Genomic DNA, 24151 nt, shown 5'->3' with positions numbered 1-24151 from the left:
AGGCTTACACTGCATGTGTCTTCAGAATGTGAATCATGTATTAAATCTCTCTGGGAGCAAGGCACACAGGTGAGGAACACTTTTTCTGCCTCACTTCACATTCAAACCTGTTTTTTGGTCTATAAAATAAGAAGGATCATGAGATCTCTCTGTATGGTACGGTATAATTTAAATTAAGTTTTGCAGTGTATTAGACAGTCAACGGTAAATTCTCTCCCCCTCCTGCTGTCAGACTTTTATGAAAACATATCTGCTCTTATTTTCTGACAGGACTTTGCTTTAATTTCAAGGTTAGGTGGGTTACTTTAACAAGCATTCAGGGGGTTATTTTGTCACATCTGTGCTTTTTGTATGTAGATGTCTATTTCAACCTCATTCTTTTATTTTTTTTGTTGCACAAATAAAGAACTAGAGCCAAGAAGCAATTTAAAAAACAAGTTTAAGTGCTTCAAAACAAATCAAGAAAATCTGTGTAAGTAAATAGATGAATAAAAGCAAATGAACAATTGAATAAGATATCATACGTTATAGATGATTAAAATAACCTTTGTTATATCAGTAGATAAAAGAGCAAGAGTTTTAAAGAGGACAGAAAGAGGTCAAGGACATTGCTTGCTAGACATCTCCAGGCAGGGAGTTTCACAGCTGTGGGGCTTGAACTGCAAAGGCTCAATCAGCAGTCTAGGTTTGTAGGAACCACCAGAAGGGCCCTGCCAAGATATCTCAGGCAGCAGTCAGGCTCATAGGGGTTAAGCAGTTCACAGATATGCTGTAGGCTGGAGCCCAGCCATTTAGGACTTTAAAAAAAAAATGTAATCTTCAGATCTGTCCTAAATTTCACAGGTAGCCGGTGAAAGGTAGGAAAGACTGTGTAATACGATCATTTCACCTCCTCCTCCCCCTGTGTTAAAAGCCTGGCAGTGAAGTTTTAGATTAATTGCAGTCGTTGGATGTTACGCTCACTGATGCTGGAATAAAGTGTCTTACAGTAGTTAAATCTGGGAGAAAAAAATGCATGGATGACCTTTTCTAAATCTGCAGAAGAAATATATGACCTGACTTTAGTTAATTGTCTCGGATGAGCAAAGCAGGACTGCATAAGTTTGGTCACCTAGGTTTCAAAGGAAAGGTCTCAAAGGAAAGGAGGGGATGCTCTTATTGTATTATAATATGAAGACAAGAGAGCCTTGTCTCAGAGGGTAATGCATAACTTTCATTAGAATCATGAACTGTGTTACTCTCAGGGACATGTGCCCATACACTACACATATAAGGAAAACCAGAGGGCCTGTTGTGAACAGTCACCCTCAATTTGTAAGAACATGAGTGCATGTTTACTATCATTTGTGTGGCAAGAGATGTATATTGTTTTAGGAATACACTGCTGCATCAGCATCAGCCTATCTCTGACCTGCTGACAGACATCTACAAATCTGAAAATAATATGCTATGCTATTGTGGTCGTGTCTTGGGATGCTGTTGAGATTCTGTTTTGCTGATCCACCCACTCACCATACATAATCCCACTTAATACCCAGCTGCGAACCAAATGTGCAAACAAGTTGACACTAAGTATTGGCAGTTGGTTGATATAAAAGTTAACGTTTTCATTGGTGGTAGAGTTGATAGATTAGTATTTTTCTGTTGTCTTTCTTAACATATGCAGACAATAACAGCAGCACCTGAATATGATCCTGTGATGGAGCGGCACCGTCACTTACTGCAGGCAGTGCGCGCAGGCACACACTGACACACATGCCAAGATACGCATACACACACACACATACATACACACACACACACCAAACTTTTCCTCCCCGTCAGTTTCCCCTTTCTCACTGCATCTCCAGTATTCCCCTGTCCCTCTCCGTTACATAGCGTCGCCAGGGGTGCACACCTGAAGACCTATTGTTTTATCACGCATACACTCAACACTCAAACACTACAGCACACGTAGAACCGCTTACCTGGGTGCGTGGAATCCGCGGAAACGGAGTGTCCCGTTTCCGCATATTAAGTAGGGCCTATGGCGGGCGAAAAGTGCCACATGGGTGTGAAAGTAAAATATTTTTATGAGTTTTTTACCGCCTAAAATCGAGGTTTAGGGTTAAGTAAATTACCACCAGAAAATTGTGATAAATATACTGTTCTTGGGGTTTATGTTGTTGGTTTAATTGTTAAAAAGTAATGTTTGTTAAAACAGTGGGAGGAGTCACTGGCTATATAAGAGGGCTTTGTTCAGTTCCCTCTGGTATTTTTTTTTTGTCTGGCATGAAGGAGGTAGCTTGCTGAGCAGTGTCTGTTCACTGGACCAGTCTGTGATTGGGTTTTTTTTGTAAGTAATCTTTTGAGTTGTTCTTTTTGTTCTCCTCACTTTTTTTTTCTTGTAAAGATCCTGCACTGCACTATGGCCGGCACCAATAAAAATTTCACCTAAATTTTACCCAACTACGCCTGTGGGTCTTCGAAACGTCAGTGAAGAAGAGAACCTCGCAACAGGTCCTCTTTCCCGTAACTATTCTGTTGGTTCTTTCTTCTCTCTCAGTCAGTCCTGTAATTGTGCCAAAGCTCAAACTGTGTTGCTGTTTTTGTTTGCTTTGGGTCTGTTTTCTTAAGTTTAGTCAAAATATTTTGTCTTCAGCTCCTTGTGTGTTTGAACATCCCTCACCCATCTCTGTGTGGTGTTCCTCCTTTTGTCTCTGCTAGTGACGGTCAGCCTTGAACCACCAATCTAACTTTTGAGCTTTCCCTGTAAATTGGGGGTAGTAGTAAAGAAAATCCAAAGCTTTATCTCATCAGTTTAATCTTTTTCATTTGGCAGAAGAAGTCATGTTTTGGACATGCGTGAAGACAATGTCGCCAAGGTTTGAGAATCACGCTGTCTCTTTAAAAGATCACAAACATTCAGTTTTTAAGATATGTTCAAGTTACAACAATATCAATACAAATCTCACAGCTCTTGTAATGTAATGTAACAACATGTGTGGGAATCAACCCAGATTTTCATGATCAGTGCATCTCTAATAAAATAAGTGGAAAACATTGGAATCCTTTGCCGTGCTTAAGGAATGATAATTAAATGACTACTTAGGTAAAGTGTTAAGATAAGTATATTCAATTTCTCTGTTCATTTTAACCTTGAACATGCTGTATCCTTTAATAATGTGATGGCATTTAGTTTTTGAACTGTGCCGTGTTGGGATTGCTATGGAAACATTTCGATGTCTGACCTTGTGGAAATGCTCTTCTACAGAGTGACTGAAGGATTATTCAGACATGAGACTGGCATGCATAATAGACATCAGAGGAACATTGTAAAGGTCCATATTTAAGGAGGGCTTGAGTCTGAAACTTCTTCAGCATTCCACTTTTCCTCCTCAGGGTCATAGGAAATGTTTTAAAATGTAATTGTGCCACATTAAGGTTAATTTTCCTTTTCAGAGATAGGAATGTGTGTGGGTGAGCAGTCTTAATGCGTGCACTTATTTTCTAATGGAATGGACTCACTGAGGTCAGACTACTTCTATGGCCTCCCCAATCAGCAGATTTACATATCACTGAGTATTTAAGAGGAGAACATTATTGCTGCCTTCATCCCTCAACAAAATTGAGGTTCTACTTGCAAAAGAAAAGGCCAATATCCTCAGTGCACTGGTTGATGATACGTAGCAGTCTCATTTCGGGAGCTGTATATTGGTTTTTTCCTCATTTGTCCTCCTTTTGTAGGTGTGTTTTTAATTAACTTTGATGAGTAATTGTATCACATTACCCCTTACCTCCACCTCCCCATTCTTCTCTCAAGAGAGGAGGAAATGCCTGAAAGATAATCGGAAGAAAAATAGGCTGAGACAAAGTTTCTTATCTCTCTTTTTATGCAGAGTAACCAAGTCTTTGTGGTAAATGAACTGTGGTGATGGTAAGAGTGCTCGCGGGTCCCACATACAATCTCTGGCCGCTCCTTTACCTCCCCCAGCCCCCTCATCAGTATTCACCTGCTCTCCCCTCCGCTCTTACTCCCCTCATTCTCTACAGACCTCAGAACGACCTGCAAGGCTGACCACTTCGTTTAGAGCTGAGTCCTCAGAGGACCAGCTGCTGTTTAAGGCCCAAATAGATGGACGTTACAGTCCAACTTAGGTCCTCCTTTATCTCCTTCCCTCCCAATTTCTCTTCATTAATCTAGTCTCTTGCTTCCCCCCTAACCCCCTCCTCCACTCTCCTTCCCCTTTTTCTCATTCACCTCCCTAACTTTCCTCTTCTCTCCCTGCGGACCATTTCAGACCTGTTTAGGTATGCATCATCAAGTGCACATTTAGAGATGTCAGAGAATTGATTGTTCCTCCTTCGCCTTCATCTCCACCTTCTACTCTGTGGCTTGTACTCACATCTCTCTCTTTTTCTTCTGCAAAATGCAGACTTCTCCATTTTTTTTTCACTCATCGCTGCTATTTCCCAGAATCCCCTGGGGTGTGACAGTCACTGCTGACATCTATGACACCCTCCAAAATAGGCATTTCCTGAGAAATGAGCTGGCATGTAAGTGCATGTGTCTGTGCATTTGAGTTTCACATTTTCAGTTCTTACGATGTTCAAGAGTCAGGGAGTTCATTTGTGGGTTGCATACATTTATCCGCATGTCTGTGAGCCAGTTTGTTTAAGTCTCTATGCATCAGGGCATCTTGTTTATGCTTGCAAATCATGTATTGTCAGACCTACAGATGCATGCCTGTGCATCTGTTTTGGATTTTATGTGCATGTGAACATAATGTGCATCGAGTGTGAAGTCAACAGCGCTGGTTCACGATCCAAGCTGTATGTAGATGTATGTGCTGGTATGTCACCTTCAGTTGTTGCCTTTCTTTGACTTTCTTCAAGGTAAGAAGTCAATCCAAGCATGGAAGGACAAAGAGTTTGCGGAGTGTCTTTCGCTGTTGGAACAGGTTTAAACACAGGGCTGAGTTGACAGTCTGAGCTCAGGCATTAGCAGCAGAGCGTAAGATCCAAACCTTCAAGTGATTGTGCACTCACTTCCAAAATGCCCATGTCAATTTTTATTTCGTCACGTTGGAGCACAGCGCACTTTCTTGTAATTCTCAATTTACTGGGTGGACTATATTTCCATTATCTCCAACCCTCAGCCTCTGACTCATTTAATTGCGGTGTGCAGGATATGAAGGCACAATTAGCTCTAAGAGGCAAAAAATGGACAAAATACAAATTGGGCCTCTTTGTCAAATATGCAATGTACCGTTCCAACTACTTTGAGGATTTGAAATCTAGCTTGTGTGTTATAACACTCATGCTGAAACAAACCAGGGCAACCATTAAAAAGCTATGATGTGAAGACAGGTACAGACAGAGTAAAAAGTTAACATGCCTGAAAAGTCTATAAAAGTGCAAGAAACAGCAGGTCATAGTTTATCCTGGCAGTAGGTTGATTAGCTTTTATTGTTGTTTTCCTGAGTTGCCCTCTGTTGTGGTGTTTTTGCTTCTTTATGTCTTCCCATGTTCTAACATTATCCACCTTGTCATGACCTTTGCACATGTCCACAGGGATGGTGTCACTCTGTCACATGATCTTAATTTACCTGGACACATGCCACTCGATTGGTTGGTGCTGTCAAAAGTGTTGTAAAGCTTTTGCACTGCTAAACCTGTACAGACAAGAAGACATTACCAATGAAACAAACAAACAAACAAACAAACAAAAAACATTGTCCAAATTAAAAGTATGCACAAAGGGTTGCATGCAAATAGCATTACTGTGCGCTGGAGTTATTTGCATATATTAAAATGATCAATTATCCATTCATTTGGAGAAAATAGGCCCTTTTTCTATGCAAATGAGCCAAATTGCAAATAACATCTAACTTACAAATGCCAGCGCTAACAGCAACATGCAGTAAGTGAAATTTGTACCTTCTGCTGAGAGCTGGTGTTGATGGAGCTGAAGTATATAAAAATGTTAGCACGCTCCAAGTCTCATGCTCGAGAATTCCACCTCTGGATGACATAAGAGTAAAATCTGTACATAAAGTCAGTTAATACTTTAGAAGTACTATTTTTACAATATCCATGCGTTAAATCAATCAGACGCCATCACACGCGTCACAGCTTTTTTTTAAAAATCTGAACAAGCTGCTTTATGCTTGCTCACTATAGGAAGTAAGCTGTATATAAACTTTGAAATTCGTATCACATCTGTCATGAATCCACTCCACAAAAAGCATAGTATTTCCCCTCTTCGTCCAGCTCATCATGTATGTGGATACAATTGCGCCACCAGAATGATACATACAGCACAGATCTGCCCAGCAGAGAGTGGAGATAATGGCAGCTCATCTCAGTCACAATAAGACACAAAACTGGAGCAAATTGCACAGAGCTGCAGAAGTTGTGCAGGTTTTGCCACTCAAATATCATTAAGGTAGTTTGCTTTGTGAATTAGACCTTGAGACAGAGCAGATAGTGGGGGCAAATGATGCACAATTCTTGGTACAATTAGTAGCTGCTATCAATGCTTGATGAATTCCCCCTTTGAAAGTTTTAAATGTGATTGTTAATTAAAAGGAAGGGTGGTTATCAGACTTCTGTAGCTCATCGGTCAGCTGCTTGAGGCTAGCGTTAAGCTACATTAGATAATAAGAGAATAGAACACTGATCAACTGGTGCACAGTCGAGTTTCATTATGAGTAATTACTGCCAGGTTTTCAGAAGAAAGAGGAGCAAGAGCAATGAGACACACAGTTGCTGAAGTTTAGCTGCATTTCTTTGTCTTAAACTGACAATTGGGAGTTTCACAGTGTAATGAGGTTGAAATGCAAAATCCGTGGATAATTCTATTAAAGTGCATCATTTGTTTTCATGCACCAGCCTTCTAGCTATGGTTTCTGCTGCATTTCAAATGTTGTCTGACTGTTTGGTACAAAAACATAGCAAGGCCTCCTCGTGTGTGGATGTTCTGAAACTCAGCTACCAGAAACAAGCTTTATACACCTTTGATTATCCATTGCATGTATTTATTGCAATAGGATATTTGGAGAGACATGTTGCAAAAAATGAACAACAAGGTTGTTATTTTGCCTCCTTCTAATGTTCACAGACAGCTACCTACCTTTAAAAGCAATTACTGAGCTGCAGGGCTTATGTAAATCACCAATTGTTGGGGGGGTCAAGAAAAGTTTTAAGTCAGAATAAACAACAGTGTTGTTTGAAAAGGGCTCACACTGTTTTCTTTTTGAAAATACCAGCTTTTTCCACAACACATAGAGAAGGAAAATAGAGACCTTAGAATTTGGGCTAAAAGAGAAAACCCCCTGAGAGAAAACAATTCCACCCAGGTAAGCAACAGCTTTTCTCCTAGCTGATGGCTATTTTTCTGAACCAAGTACAGAGCGTGTCCAGTTTAATGGCTCAGAGCAAGAAATGGAGGTGATGCAACCAGAAGGAAGCTGATGGGAAATACCATACAAGGAGATTCCTCTGTTCTACCACTGCACAATTTTGTTTTTCTGTATTTTGATGATGAAAAACAGTTCAGCCTGTACTCTGTTAAAGAACTCCAGAACAGTACACATGGTTATGAAATAAATTGGAAGTACATACTTTCCAGCAAAGACTATTTCAATCCATTTACCCCTTTCATTTTCTCTTGAAGAAAACACAAAAGCATTTTTCCCCACTTCAAATAATTATGTACTGCAGCATTGTGGTTAATAACTGCAACTCTGTGTTTTCATTCTTGGCTGATCAATACAAAAAAAAAGGATGCTAACACAATCATCCTGAGAAGGTGTGTGTGGATCACTAACAGGTGTACAGAGTGTATGGAAACTGTCTCTGCTGTTTCTCTGAAGGAATACTGAACAGGACTTTAGTGTTGGTGAGAAATGTTGCGTCTTTTGGCATCGACTGGCGGAGAAAAGTGTGAACTCACACCTTTCCTAGGAGGCAGGCTGTCTGTGTGACTACGTGCCTCCTGCCTGTTTAGCAGGACTTATCATAAACAACACTTAGTCACAAACACAGACCAATGTATAAACATCGATACACACTGTGAAGATCCGAAGCCACACATGAAACACAACACAAGACATTCAAAGTATTCATTTTCAAAACACAACGAAAAGCAACTTGTTTTATGAATGTTATGACTCTCAGACAAATTTTTCTGAGGATATAGGTTTGTCTTAAGATTCCATAACTGATCACCTCCATGTAGTAAGATACTTAATAGACTACAAGAAACGTTCCCCTTCTGACCTATGGGGCGCCTCAGGGATTATGTCTCAGTCCTCTCTAATTTGTTAGTGTACCATATACTGCCACGGTTTATCGTCATCAGTTTGATTTTTTTTGTATAAAATGTCATGATGATGACCCTTCACTTTATGTAACCCCGGGATCAATCCTTGGACCACTTCTTCTTTCTCTGTATATTAATGACATTGGAGATTAATTTAAAAATTGTAAATTTCATCTTTATGCAGATGATACCATGTTATACTACTGTGCACCTTCAAACATCGAGGCTCTTCTGCAGTAACAGACTGATTTTAACTCACTGCAACAAACTAAATATTTGTTTTTCTCCAGGGCAGAACACTGAACCACCTTGTCCACATTGAACGATGTAAACATTGAACGTGTGAAACAGCATTAGTATTTTGGTATTTGACTAGAGCAGGATCTCTCTTTAAGGTCCATATTTCAAATTGAATTGATAAACTAAGGCCTCAACTGTTTGTTTTTTTATAGAAATGACTACTGCCTATCAGAGAGGAATAGGAGAATCATTGTGCAGGCTACTATACTACTGCCAGTTTTGCACTATGGAGACACACTATATGCATGCAACTGCATTGAAACCATTGGATGCAATATATCACTTTGCTTTATCACAGATCACAGATTCACCATTGTGACCTACATTGCACCTGGACTGGTCCTTGTTGTGTCTTTGTAGAAAGAAGCACAGTATTTTGTTTATTTATAGGGAACTCTTAGGTTAACTCCCCCCTTACTACACATCAAACCATACAACCAGATCTCAAAACTGGATTACTTAAAAAAAAAAAAAGAAGGTTTAGAACTGAATGTGGAAAGACTGCTTTTGGTACTGCTGCTCCCATGATGTGGAATAACTTTCAAATGACAATTAAACTACCCTCTCTGATATCGTTTGATGTTTTTAAAGAGGCAGTGTCTGAGCTGCTTAATGAAAGTAGCTGCAATTGTTTTAAAACATGAAAGCATTTAGAACGGTTTGGGTCTGCAAATATGAATGTGTTGTTAATGTAGCTGTGACTTTTTAAAATTGTGTTTATATGTGGGTTTTTTTTAATTGTATTTAATTGTATTGCTGCAGGGCACCCCTGAAAAAGAGACCTTGGTTTCAGTGGGTCCTCCCTGGTAAAATAAAAGATGAATACTTTTTTTTTTATGTAACCAGAACTGGGCAGTGACAGGCAGAGACAGACTGTGAAACCAATAATCATCTTTACAACAAATAAAACTGCTCATTCGGAATAAACTCTCACACTCCTGATAACTTTTTATGCTGAGACTGTCCTGGAGGTTATCCAAGCAACAATTACACACTGTATTTTGCAGACCAGTAGTAGTTGGTAGCAAGATAACTTGTGTATGACTCATACTATCTGCAGTGATTAAATTTTTGCTTGCAATGCAAATTTAAAACAGCAACAAACACAACAAACACCCTCAGAGTTAAAAGTGTCCATGTGTTCATTTATTTTGGCACTACTACAATGTTGTAAGCACACTTTTGTACAAGTTAACCTCACTGAACAGCAGTCTTACAGTACAAGATATAAACACTACAATAAAAAAAATAAGATGGTCTCATGCTGAAGTCAGGTTATATTACAGACGCTTTTGTGGTCTGTCAGCCTCAAAAATCATTTCCCCCCTCTGGTGTTACAGTTTTTATCTCTGGGGGGGGTACGTCTCATTCCCCCCTATGGTAATATAATGCATTTCCTACCACCAGCAGATGGTGCCAACTGACCCGCCTCCTGACAAATGAACAAATATAAATATAAACAATATAGTTTAGGCTACTTTTTAAGTTTGCTAGCAACGTAACGCAAGTAGTCTACTGAAATGAAACTGCAACAAAGCATTTCCTAAATTTTTTCAGCAAAAATTGAACCGAAAAAGTCAAGAACAGATAATGCGAGGGTTAACGATATCCATCTGCCAGCATCTCCGGAGATTACACAGGTGGAAGATGCAGCTTTATGTTCACCTATGCCTCCGCCCTCCTCTCCCTACTGCCCAAGTTCGTAGGAGGTTGCGTCGAGCCAGCCCGCTCTGATCTATGGAGAGAGGAACGTGTATTGATCCAGCTTTCATTAACGGGATGATGGCTAAAACTGCGAAAAAGTTGAATGACAAAATTAGTGTAACACCGTAACTTGTTTAAGTATCTCTCCGGAACTGTTAAACTTCAACAGCGTTAACTAGAAACTTAATTTAATCATACTTAAGGGCTGTGGGGAAGAAAGACCGTGGGACAACTTCTGCTGTGCGTCATGATGCCTTTAATGACTCTTCATTAACGTAGGACAACAGCAAATCGAACTCATGTGACACCTTTACTTCAACTCAAAAGTCAAAACCATATCACCCTGAGCAACCTTAAAAAGGCAGTGCAATATATGAAATATACATCTTTTGAACTTCACTAAAGAACTTAGTGATACAAATAAAATTAAATGAAATAAGGGCTAGCCTATTTGGTGACACTTAAAATAAAATAGACCAAAATAAATCTCATCTTACACTGGCATGGCACTTAGAATAGTTTAGGGTTGGATGTTATAAAGTTGTTAATTTATTCTAAATGTTATAATTAAAGTTAGATACTTTAAGTTCATTATTCTAAGATTTTAAAAAATTAATATAATTCATGTTCTGACATCTATTGTACTTTTGTGATAACTGATTAGTAATGTGAATACATTAACTAATTAAAATACAGAATGGCTAGATATTAATGGGTTGGAGAGATGTGTAGGTTGTTTCAGAAAAAGGAATATTCGTTATAATTATTGTTCGCAAACTTACCAAAGTCGTGAACATTTTTTGGAGATCACCCCCCACCCCCTGTTTTTTTCACAAATCGCACCCTGAGTGTGACATAGTAAGCTACAATGAAGGTCATGTCTGTGACCCCTCACTATACCTCCAAACAGAAAGCCTTACACGTTTGATTTTCCTCTCTGCCTTCTACAATTTGTTCTGTCATGTCTGCAATGTTAACCAATGAGAGCACAGAGCACTCTGCACATGCCAAAGTCACGAGCATATACAAACAAAATGGTGAAGCAAAGCAAGATTGATGACTTTGGTGCTGAGAGATGGAGCTATGAGACAGAAGGAAAGTTTGTCGAGCTCAAGCAACACCCTGGCTTCCTTTGTGATGTGTCATCGAGGGACTATCATCACAGACTGAAAAAGGGAAATGATGGCATGAAATATATGATACACGTCAGTAGCCAGGTGGGTAACTGCTGTCAGTATTTGGTGTGTCGCCTGACCCAGGCCTTCTTCTTTCCAATTCTCCTGTCCTTCCAAGTCGATCGTGATAATTGGTTGGGTATCACTGTGGAGTATGTCATGTGTGTCGGTCAAGTCAAGGCACGATTTTATGGCTCTGTGATCGCTTCATCTGACACAGTGACGATCGTAACAGAACGAAAGATCCTGTAGTCTGACCTCAGCATTGCAAAGACCTCTGCCAGGATGTTAAGATTTGGCTGTTCAATGAAGCTTTAACTTTTTTTTTGCTTTACTCTCAGTTTCAGCACCACAGTAACACTATTTTATCAGACTAACTTTCCTCTTTTCACAAAACACTGTTATTTTAATTCTCTTCTTTGCTCCCCTTGATTTGAAAACATTAGATTTCCGGCCAGTAATGGAAGTAAAGGTGTGCATGCTGCTCATACACAGCTATAGAACCACTAATGTTAAGCAGTCCTCCATATCTCAACAGTCTCTGCTTCCATACAGCCAGTTTAGTAATGTGTTGACTTTTTGAGACCAGCTTGGTAGACGTTACCAACGACTGAACCGCTGCTCTTGCATTGCTTTGTGTACAACAACACAGCTCATGGACAAAAGTGCACAGAGCTGAAGTAATGGAAGTTGACAAGGACATCTAATGGTGAAGTTTTAGGGGCACAGTCTGTCTCACTACAAATGCTCTTAGAGCAAGTTGTCAAACCACACTGTACTTGGTGACAGTCTCTCATTTTCAAAATGTACTCTGAACTTGAGTTGAGTTAGGAAGTGAATCCTCAATCCTCTGAACAAACAGTGAGCAGCAAAATCACGCCATTGATAGTGGACCCTTCAGGAAGCTTATACTTAATAGCCCTAATATACTACAACTCCAATATCACCATTTGCTCAAGGGCTATAGAGGTCACTTCTGTTTAGGACCAAGTTGGCAGTGTCAAGCTTAATGCCTACTCCAAGTGGACTTGGCACAAACCTTCCTTTTTTTCCTGCTTTCCTGGGCCCAGGTTGCTTAAAGGCAGGTTAGGCAAGTTGTCCCTAACTTCCCTCTACCCAGAGTCGCTTTCCAGCTCCTCCTTGGAGATTCTGAGGTGTTCCCAGGTCAGACAGGAAATACATCCCTCCAATCAGTTCTGGGGTCTACTCTCAGCTGTGAAAGCCCAGAAAACTTCCAAAGGGAGTCACCAAAGAGACTTCCTTATCAGATGCGTGAAACACCTCAACCTCCTCCTGTTCATAGAGAGGAGTAGAGGCTATAGTTCAAGCCTTCTCTGGATGTCTGAGCTCCTGACCCTACCCCCCTAAGGCTCAGCCCAGCTACCCTTTGTAGGTAACTTATTTCAGCCATTTGATCATATGATCTCATTCTTTAGAACATAGATCATGAGGTAAATCAAAAGCTTTGCCTTCAGGCCCAGCTCTCTCTACACCACAATGGTATGGTACTATGTCTGCAGTGTTGCTGATGCTGCACTGACACAGCTATCAATTTTTCGATCTGTTTTACCGTCCTGTGTGAACAATACCCTGAGATACTTCAACTCATTCACTTAGGGTAAGGACTCACTCTCCAACCAGAGTAATCAATTTTTGTTTGGGTAATCGGCTATTTATTATTTGTGTATGGAAAATAAGACATAACCACTTTGACAATCATCCTAAACTTTTTAGAACTCTACATATTTGTTGTCCACCTTCCTGTCTACAGTCCAGACCTTACTGTAAAGGGTGTCTTGGAGTGAAATTTGATGCACATTTGTTTTATAAGAGGATAAGTCAATGGCAAAACTCTACTTCTGAACCAACCAATGGTCAGCTGACAGAGTAGTTTCCCAACTGCACGGGTGTAATGTTAAATTTCACAAACGTAGCACTCCCAAAACCCTGTACCAAGACTTTTTACAATGTGTTATTGGCCAAAACAAAAAAGTAGTTCATAGCTGCTGTTTGACTTACACCAGTTTGGGAATCATCTTCTGGGTCCCCCTTTGGTAGATGAAAATATTTAAAAACAATCTTCTCTGGAACCACCTCCACAAGACCTGTGTGTAAGTCAACACAATTTTTAAACTCAAGTTGTGGAATTTATCTCATCTGACATTTCAATTTAAAAATGTTCTGAAATCAAATCACATTTTCAAAAGGTCCAGATTCAATAAGTTTGACAGACAGTGACTCCCAAAGATAGCCAAGTTCTTTTTGCTGAGCTGTAACTATTTATGTTTGACTTTAGAGCTCACGCTAATACCATGAAAGAGCAGTCCATAAACACTCAGGATAATAGATCAAAAGAAGTGATGCTTTGGGATTAAATCAAATTAAGATACACATCAGGTTCAGCCAGATCCTGTGTACAATATTTCAATAAACTATTGTGTCTGCTGTCTAATTTCACACAGTTGCACTCATCTTTACAACCAAAGTAAACCCTGGTGACATAAACTTACTTCTTAGTCTAAACCATGCATGCTGCACAATTGTTTACCATCTGCTTCCTTCTTTTGTCACCCAGTGTTCAAGGTTTTCAAGCTTTGTTGTCCCCTCTGGTTATGTCTGAGGGATCGTTTTCAGCTAAACAGATTATAGTGAAAGGAATTAAACAGGCCCTTACTAAGTACAATTCAATACTACAATATTGTAAATAATGACTAAGTGAAACCAGGTTTGAAAGACAATGTCTCTTTAGCTTAGGCTGTGGGGGTAAGATATGGGTGTGTTTTTATCCCACAGTTTAAATTGGGAAGTTTAAAAGCTTATTAACTAAATGTAAAGTTTTACAACAAAGAGGATCAATACATGATTATTTCCATTTTGGCAAAATTATAAAGTTTAAACAATGTCCAAAGAAATCTGCAATGCCACATCATCCAGAGAACAAAAAGTCTGCTTTGTCTAATTATAAACTGACACAAATGATAAAAGAAAAAACTACAACTTGTGTTGTTCTCGTGTTGTTGAAGCAATATAACATTCATCTTTATCGAGCGTTAACACATTTAAAATGCTCATGTTTAGATTGCCTGTTAGAAAAAGAAGTTTATGCTGTTGATACATCTGAAATGGACTCTGCCTTTAATGCAAAGAAGACCACGCTTTTAAACCTGCCAATGTCATCATGGCTGTCCTCCATAATGAAGCATAATGAAAAGGAGGGTTTTGAACTGTTGCATCCCCCTATGAGCTGTAGACTCATCTTCCACAGTAATGGTGAGGTTAAAGACAACATAACATGGCAAATTGTTTAATTTAGAGAATACATTGGCCTTCCTCAGGACAGCCTTTCAGCATTAAGTTCCCACCTTAACACTAACTCATTTACCCTGCAAACAGTGTAACTTGGCTTTAGAGCCAATTATTCAACTGAGACAGCCAAGGTCAGCCGGTATTCATTTATCTTTTGGATAAAGGTAATGATATTGGAGCTGGGGTTCTTGACCTCATGGAAGCGTTTGACATTGTGAACAACAGAAGTCTAATGTCTAACTTTTGTACCTTGAATATTTCATCAGGCACACTTAGATGGGTAAATTAGCTTTTGTAAATTTGACTACAGCTGCATGAATAAGTTCCCCTCTTTTCTTCTACAGTTGACCCCCAAGGATTTCTCCCGGGCCCATTAAAGTCACATTACCCATCCATCTTTCTCTTCATTCATTGACTTACAACCGCTTATCTGATGTGTCACGGTGGCTGCAGGATAAGCAAGTGAGTACAAAAATTTTCTCCATCAGCAACATTTTTTTGCTGCTTCAGTGGATACCAGAGTGTCCCAGGTGAGAAATGTAATTGAAGTTGGATGTCTCTGGAAAACTCTTCATTTGGATGGTGCCTAAAATGCATCCTATTCAGATGCCAAACCCCACCTTACCTGGCTTCCTATGATGGAAAAGAGGGATGTCTGGACTCCTTCCCCATTCCCTAAACCTTAAGCTGAGCCCATGTCATCCTGTATTGCCAGCTTGTCGCAGTTACTTGCACTCCCTATCTAATTCTGTTGGTCGCCACCCAAGACTCATGACTGTAGGCCAAGTTTGGAAAGAAGATCCAGCACTCTCTTCATCCCAATTATTTTCAATCTCTGCATACCTGATGATGCACCAACCCACCTGTCAACATTGCCGTTCATGTTTCTCTTATTCTTGTTAAATCCTGAGAGACATTTGAAGTCTTTTGTAAGTCCTTATGTCCAAATCAACAACCTCTGGTCCCACTCTTAAAGATGAGGATCATCATTGTAGTCTGTAACTCTTCAGGCAGTCCCTTTCCTCTATATAAGACTGAAGAGCCATGTCAGAGATATCCAGTCTCTACAGCAGCTCCTCTAAACCTGCCACCTCTCTGCAGAAGACTTAACATCATATAAGAAGGTTTTCCATCTGCATGTCCTGATGCCAATATTTAAGAGGATTTATGAGGATGATACTGTAGTTTAAGTCTGTAGCAGTATGACAAGTTACGAATAAACTCCAACACTTCATGGTTCATGTGACAGCTTGGTTAAATCAATGTTATATGCAACTAACTGCGTTCCATCTTTAGTACGTTTTCACCAAGAGGCACAGCTTCAGGGTCAGGCTAGATGTGTTTCATTTGAGTACAGGATACAAGTTTTATTAGACTACAAATACAACATCATTTAAAGGAATTAGAAGTTCAACATTCTTTTGAGAATCAAGTAAAAGAGCCTTGTGAGCTTCTCCGTCTTTAAAAATGTCTTAGAAAACCAAGTTAATTTGAGATCAAATGCCAACACAGGCAGATAAGATGTGTGATGAATCATTTTCCAAATGAGCTCAGGTTGCAGTCTAGTGATACAATTCTAAAACCACAAGAGTTTTTACACTAACAAAAGCTCAAAATCCTTGACAAAAACCATATTCATCAGTCACAGCTGCCAAGAATTGATAAATTCCAACTTGTTCCATTTTCTAACCCTTCATTGTTAGAAATTAAACCTCGAAAATTGCTGGCTTTAAACTGCTTTTCTGTTACACAGTAATAATATACATACATTTAACTTTGTTGTAAGTTTATCAAAGTATACATCTCAACTATGTTTTTTCAGTGTCCTGTGTTATGTTGGTCTTATTGCATAGCTTAATTGGCAAGACTCTTAATTTGAAGTCCAGTGCCAGAACAAGTTCTGGGCACATGCTTTTGCAAGGAATGGGGTCTACAATGCAAATCTGAAGGGGTCTTCATTCATACCTTTGATTTTTAACACATGCAGCTTCCCTCCCTATGTCGGATATCACTGTATGGTGCTCTTTGAATACTTAGTTGAAATTCTGGATTTACAGTAACTTCATGCACATAGTATGACTGTTAGTTGAGTATATTCTGGTCATTACAACGCTGCCTCTAACATTAAGTCTCATACTCATACTTGCAATGTTTTGCAGCTCAAGTTTATAGATAATACCATGATGCTTTAATGATCTACTATCCGGATGTAGACAAGCGCAGATGGCATTAGCTTCAGCTAGGTTTGTCAGTATTTTGATCTAGATAATGGAGATACAGTTGCATGTAGGCTGTGTCAGGTGGAACTGAGATTCAACCAGAGCAATGGGGAACAAGCACCGACATGTGAACGTTAACCTGCAAGGCACACCAAAGGCTGGTAAGGCTAGCACTGGTAGCATAAGCCACTCTCTACAAACCAGTTTGATGTTGATTACCAGCCAACTTTGATCCCATTTAGCTCTGTCAAATAAATTAAGTGCAATTTTGACTGTTTTCTGAGTGTTTTCTTACCCTTAGACTCGTCAGATTTAAATTTCTGTTTAAACAACTGGAAAATTAGTTGCTTCTTTGTGAAATCCCTAGTTATGGCAGCTATACAATATGTCACCAATGACTGTTAATTGGCTCAACTGTAAGCAGATACTCTCCAAATGTAAGAGTTTAAAAAAGCATTTTCTTTTTTAATATTTTTTGTTATGTTTTATTTAGAGTATTAAGTATCTTTGTCAACATAAAAAAATATAAAAACAACATGAAAAACTTTTCAGTCTGAATTATACTGCACTTAAACCACTCTAAGCTTTGTCAGCCCTGGCTATCAGTCAGTCAGTCTGTGAACTGTGATGTGAACTTGTGAACTGTCTGTTACCTATCACTGTACTGCAAAGTACAGATCTGTCTCTGTTCCATTGTCTGTATGCTTTTGATGTTTCAGTTCGTCTCTAGCAAGGCTGCTCATTATTTTAATGCTTTTTCATATTTAAAGCTCCTGTGAGGAATTTCTAGCCATTAATGAAACAGACTGAAATTAATACTGCTGACTGTATTAAAGGTATGCAGAGCATCACAGACAAGGATGAATATTTCAGTATAGTTATTTTTTGTATATGCCTATCACCCTACGAGTTGAGAAGGATGAGACTTCTTGTCCGAAAACATTCTGTGCACATGTAAAGGGCAAGATCATTGAATAATTAATCATCCTGATTTGTCCACAGGGGGCGCCATAATCAATTTAGAATCTTGTAGAAGACCGGTTCATCTAGTCTAACCCAATCATTGATGGAAATGTTCAGTGTGATGTGAATAAAAACAAATAAGCTGGCTAATGTTTGATCAGTGGGAAAAGTCACAGAGCAGGATGGAGCAAATAGATTCCCTTCAGGGTGGACAAGACTTCGACATGAAGTGGAGGGGTCTTGTGTCCCCCTATCGGCATTCTATTTCCTATAACCACCCGCTAGCAATACATTATCCCCTACTTGTTACTTCTTTATTCAGGTGCATGTTGTTCTATATGTCTCTGTGCTACATTTCTTAATGGTAAGTAAAACATCTCTTTTTTATAGTTTCACCTGAGCATGTTTTTTTGTTTTAGAGGGTGTACAGATGAAAAAGACCTCTCAGCTAAGTGTGGCACATTCCCAGCAATGTTTTTTAAAGTTATATTTTGGGGAATTTTTCCCTTTACTGGATAGGACAGCTGGAGAGTGACAGGAAATGTGGGGAACAGAGAGTGGGGCAAGACATGCAGCAAATGGTTGAGGTCAGAAGTCCAACCTGCAGCCGCTGAGACAAGGAATATAGCCTCTGTATATGGGGCACGCGCTTAGACTGCTAGGCCAACAGTGCCCCATTCCCAGCAATGTGGATTCATTAGTACTCATCTCATGAAATGGACCAGTTTCTAAATACAGTTAATGGCATTATGTTCGACAAATATCCCCTCACACCGTATTCACTTTTTGTGATGACAAAAGTTAAGTAAGCACCAATAACACAGAAGACTTTAAAGATTTAACTACGGAATCTGTAAATCACTTTCCATTCAGTCTTACCTGAATGACTCTTATTAGCCAGGGGACCAATATCATCTAATCTCAAAGAAACATTATTGACATAGTGTAAACCATCTTATGTATTATTTATATCTACACAGGGGAGGATAAATGGGCTTGACAGACAACACTATCGTCTGATTTAAAATTTGCATTCATGTTGAAAAATCACGTCACATACAAAGAGCCATTATTGCAAAGCAAAATGAGAGTAATGCTGTGAGTGTCCATCATATTTCCAACACACCAACCAGAGCATTTTCATACAAAACAGCTTCACACTTGACACTTCAGAGTGAGGAGTTATGTATTCTCCACCAGCCTCCTCTTTTCATGCTCAAAGGTAGTGAAGGATAATGGAAACTTTTGAATGCTTGAATGTTGAAAGTAACTCTCATAGGGGTTCAGCACCCACTCTGGGGTGTTAAATCAGAAACATTATGTTTCTTTCAATAGTGCTGAAATAATTAGAACCAAGCCCAAAACTTGAACACCTGACTCTAAATGAAATACCAACTTTCACATAACATCAACCAAATGAGACTGTGGTGCAGGTGGCCAGGACTGTTTAGTCTTTCATATCTACTAATGTCACTGAACAATTTCAAACAGCTCTTTAAGAGGTAAAGCTGTAAATAATCCCTTGCATTTCTTTCAGAGTTCAAGGTGGTTCAGCTCACAGATGGCAGAAGGCGAGAACTTTATTCAGTGTCAGACCGCTGAGCAATTACAGTAGTTTAAAACCACCCAGCCTCATTGTGTATTGAACTCACAGAGTCAAATTAGCCATACTGTTAACATTTTAACAACCTATCATTTCAAGGAAGCCAAGCTGTATGACACCACAAAGGATATTCGATAACAAGTTAATGGAAATCTGTCCTAATCCTAGAAACCAAGAATATAAATAAATTACCAGGAAATATGAATTCAGGAGCCAGATTTGATAAGAGGTTACATCAACAAATGTCAGATAAAAATGCAGATCAGACCAGACAGAGGGTTCGTCAAACACATCTGACACTTCACACCCACTTCACATTGAATTTCAATGCTTCCTCCAGACAGGTGCTGGAGCACTCCTACCCACTGAGAACCTGTTTGATTGATTTGGGATTTCTTGACTCATGCGGTGTTGTCAGCTGGGACTGTGTTTGAGCATACTTCTCTTTTTTGAACCACATCTTTATGTTCAGCAGTCTTTTTTTAACAGAATATTTACTATCCTTTAAGGTTTCTGAGGACAATTTAAGTGTCAGACTCTATTTTGACATATGGTAAAAAACTATAGTATGCTTTTTGATTCCCCTGGGTCCTTTTCTCCCACTAAAATAAGCTGATAATCATGTCAAGTGTGTCTTTTACAGACTGTGGTAATGTGATAAACACTTTAATGCAGTTAGGTTCTCCTGTTCATTGCAGCATCTAATTTCCTCCTTGTCAAAACACTCCTGCTGGTCTCGAGTTCAACAAAACTGCTAAAGCTAATGAGAGATGACATATAACCCCTGTTTCAGCTTCTCAACATTGATTGTCCTTTGAAGTCAGGATACATTTTCCAACTGCTTTAATCACCTACAAATTCTTAATATGACATGGCACGTTGTTGTAGACTGTGCAGCTTAGATCCTCACCCATCCATAATTTTAAACTGAGAGCTCCAGTTATCTTTCAGCTCAGCCAATTCAGATGAGTTATAAAAGAAGAGGTCTTAAAATGTTTCTGTTATCGCTGGCTTCTCCAATTCAACCGTGATTATTATTTTTTTGGGCACTGATGATTCATCGTTCTACCTGTCATTTCAGTTACTTTTCCTATTAAAATACACTATTTTTATTGGCTTTCTCTGTTGCTCCGTCATGATTGATATGTTTTGTTTCGAGGAAACCATTTGATATCCCTTTAGTACCTTTTTTTCTTTCTAACTGAACTTTTTAGTCGCATCTCTGTTACGTAAAAACACAACTATGTCAAACAGTTGTGTTAACGTTCATTAAGAAAAATAATTAGGCAAGCAAAGCAATTTATTTTTATTTTTGGGACTTGAGAACTTCTTTGTAGTCGTTGTCAAATGGCAGCATCTACAGTTCAGGGTTGGCATGCTCTAATTAAAAATTAACAGATAAATGATTAATGATCATGCACTGTCATACAGCATCTCATTGACAACCTGCAGCATGAGGAAGAGGGGGAGGGAAAGAGACTATTAATATGATCATTCATGAGTATTTCCAGGCAGGTTGGCCAATGTTGAAACATTTCATTGTATGTTTTATTTGTTGTTAAAATTTAAATATACCATATGATATCCCATGAGTATAGGATAAAAGATGTTGTCTTTGCTTCTGGTCCAGTTGGATTTTAATCCTCTTACCCCCTGTACAAGGTTATCTTTTTTTACCATCTTTCTCAGACAGAAGTTGAAGTTATGTTTCCGCTCATTCATACTAATTGCAAATCAATGGAGAAGCGTTTCCCTGTTGTTTTGATGAGCCTACAGGTACATCAGCTTTCTGTGCTGCCAATCAGTAAATGTGACATGTGGCGTTTGGCTGAAGGCACAAAAAAATCAGGGGCTTCACTGCACCATCCTAAATTTGGACCAACATGGTTAGTTATATTTAAAAAAAATTCCCATCAAATATTTCGGCTGATGATATCTATTTAGCCGGTGAATAACCGCTAATGTAAGCTCTGATCTGCACTTTACCAAAAGTCCTACACTGAGATGCTATGTTACAGATATGTTAACCTTCAAACCCCTTTAACCAGTAATTTCAGTTTCACAGATCAAACTTGATGTTTTGGATTGACACTGCTGATGGCTTAATCTCTGGTAATTCACAGCAAACGGTTAATAAACAACAACAAGTTGGACTAGAGAACTGTTTCCTCTTGAAACTTAATTTTGCCAAAGTGGAGCAGCTTCTGATGCAACATTCAAGCAGCCATGGGACATTCAAATCCAACACAACCCCAGCACGGTGATGAGAATATGCACAGTGTGAGCATATTCAGGCATTGTGGGTTCACTCCAGTGCCTGCCAAACATAAGCAGTATGTTACTGATGAATTATGAAGGAAGTCCCCAGACTTGAAGTGTTAGATTTCTCTTTCCATTTGTCTCGCTTCTCTTTCTCATCCTTCTATCTTCCAATTTATCGAGTTAACACAGAATTAATTGATCACTTGCCGAAACAAACAAAAAGACCAATTAATCTGTATTGGTCCAGGCTTTGTGTTCCACAGCTCCATTACACGCCCAGGAGTCTCCAGAGAGGAGCATCAAGACCTTGCAGAAACATAATAATGGCTGTAGATAATACCAGCCAGGTCCTGAGAGGGACATGCTGTTTGTTCTGCTGTTATTAGTCCCCCAAAATAAGAAGGGGATGTTTTTTTTCCTGTCCTACAAAGAGAAGAAGACAGTGATTATGATGGAGAGGGTGTAAAGATGCCAGGGGAAGAGAAATTTGAAGGTGTTAAAAAAGTGATGGAATAATCTTGCTCTTGGTCTTCTATATCCTCATCTTCCCACTCACAGCTGCCGACACTGAAGGAACAGAACATGTTGTGCTGAGAAGTGATATTTCAAATTCATCTCGACTGATGCTACAGCAGTAGAGAACTTCTAACTTTTTGAACATTAAGATAACTCTGGAAAAATATATCAAGCTGCACTATTCTTGCTTCTACTCTGCTGGGAGTTGGACAAGTTTTCCTTGGTCTGATAAATGATCTGTAAGCTCCAGCACATCTGTCTCCTGTGTGTCTGATAGACCTTTGTTCATTAGTTACAGTCTATACTTCTTTTTAAGGAAGGTGGTCGTGCAGGTTACGTATATGACGTTGTCTGGCAGGTTTGTTGGGGAGGTATCTCTCACTCTTGATTCCACAGCAAGCGTGTTCGCCAAGCTCCATGAGCGCTCCACACTCTGGAGCTGATCTGTGCCCACTCTCGTCAATACCTGTGTTTCCCTAGAATGCGTCTCAACTCCATTTGAAGATCAATCAATCAACTAATCTTTATTTGTATAGCCTCAAATCACAACAAAAGTGCACCAGAAGGATGTCACTTGAGACATCAAAAAAGGCAGTGACCCACTCAAAGTTTTTCATAGATATTTTTACCACTTTTGAAAAAGTTTGGATTAAAAAAACTTTCAAATTGTTACTGAAACTAATAAATACTTCCTAACTTAATTTATAGTCAAATAAAGTTGAAAATGTGTGTATCAAAATTGATACAGCAGATAAATAAGGCAATTTATTTGGAGATCTGTCAATCATAATTTTTTTAATTTCATACATTATGCATGAAACAACATACAGTATTTTTATTATTTAAGAACATGTTTGCATGACATAATAAGGTATATTTAGAGTAGAAATTGAGGTATTTTTTACGTATATTGTATGTGTATATATGCAACCGGCTGTATCATGATGATTGATGACTAGTTTAGTGTTGCCATGGCTCCCTAGTAAATAATTGTCTTTAGCTCATTGACTTTTTCAACAATTCAGAGAAGAAATAAACAATAAATTGTATTTTTTTGCTGTGTAGTAGATGCAAAATAGGTATGACGTTGTCGTGCAATATGGCAAAAAATAATTTCCAAGTTTGATATTACTTTGGGAAAAATTTGATTGAAACTCAAAGTTCAATAGGCTAAACATTTTGTTTTTATGTTTTACTTTGAGCAAAAAATATGCAGCAAAATGATTTATCAAATATGGTACAAGTAAAACTCATATGAAAACTGCTATTTAATCTATTTTTTCATTATCTGCCAGAAGGTCATATAAACAATCAATTTTCAAAGAACTATAATTTTCTGGCAATTATTTGATGGTTCAGGCTTTAAATATAACAGTGTTGCTTAAGTTAAGTGTGAGATTATTTTTCCAGCCTTGGAGCACGAAACCTAATCTTTTTTCTACAAACTAGTATGATAATTACATTAATGATTAACTTTTGGCTCAAACTAACCACTACTAGTTGAGAAGGGGAATCTTCAGTCAGAAGCGGAAGTAGTTTATCTATAATATCTGCTTTATATTTTCCCCATTTCATCTTCATCACCATCATTTTTCATTCCCTTCACCACCGTTTCTTTACATTTCCTCATCTTTTCTCTTCTGTTTGTCATCATCAATCAACCATGCCCTGCAGTCTCATGTTATTCCCTCTCCATATCATCTCCTCTTCTTCCATTATAGTACTTCATCCTCCTCTTCTCTATCATCACCTCCACTCCCGCCATCACAGAAATAATACTCTGCTCTCATTCCTACTT

The 24151-nt window shown here is 38.8% G+C and overlaps 1 long non-coding RNA gene across 1 annotated transcript; it reads left to right on the top strand.

Moving 5' to 3' along the window:
- Window positions 1-2170: 2170 nt before the first annotated feature.
- Window positions 2171-16029, top strand: LOC117819205. Its single transcript, XR_004632481.1, has 2 exons — window positions 2171-2499; window positions 15135-16029. It is a non-coding gene; the product is annotated as an uncharacterized LOC117819205 (long non-coding RNA).
- The last annotated feature ends 8122 nt before the right edge of the window (window positions 16030-24151 follow it).

The sequence above is a fragment of the Notolabrus celidotus genome, chromosome 9 (assembly GCF_009762535.1).
Source record: "Notolabrus celidotus isolate fNotCel1 chromosome 9, fNotCel1.pri, whole genome shotgun sequence".
NCBI classification, from domain to species: domain Eukaryota; kingdom Metazoa; phylum Chordata; class Actinopteri; order Labriformes; family Labridae; genus Notolabrus; species Notolabrus celidotus.
This window is presented reverse-complemented; position numbering and strand designations above follow the sequence as displayed.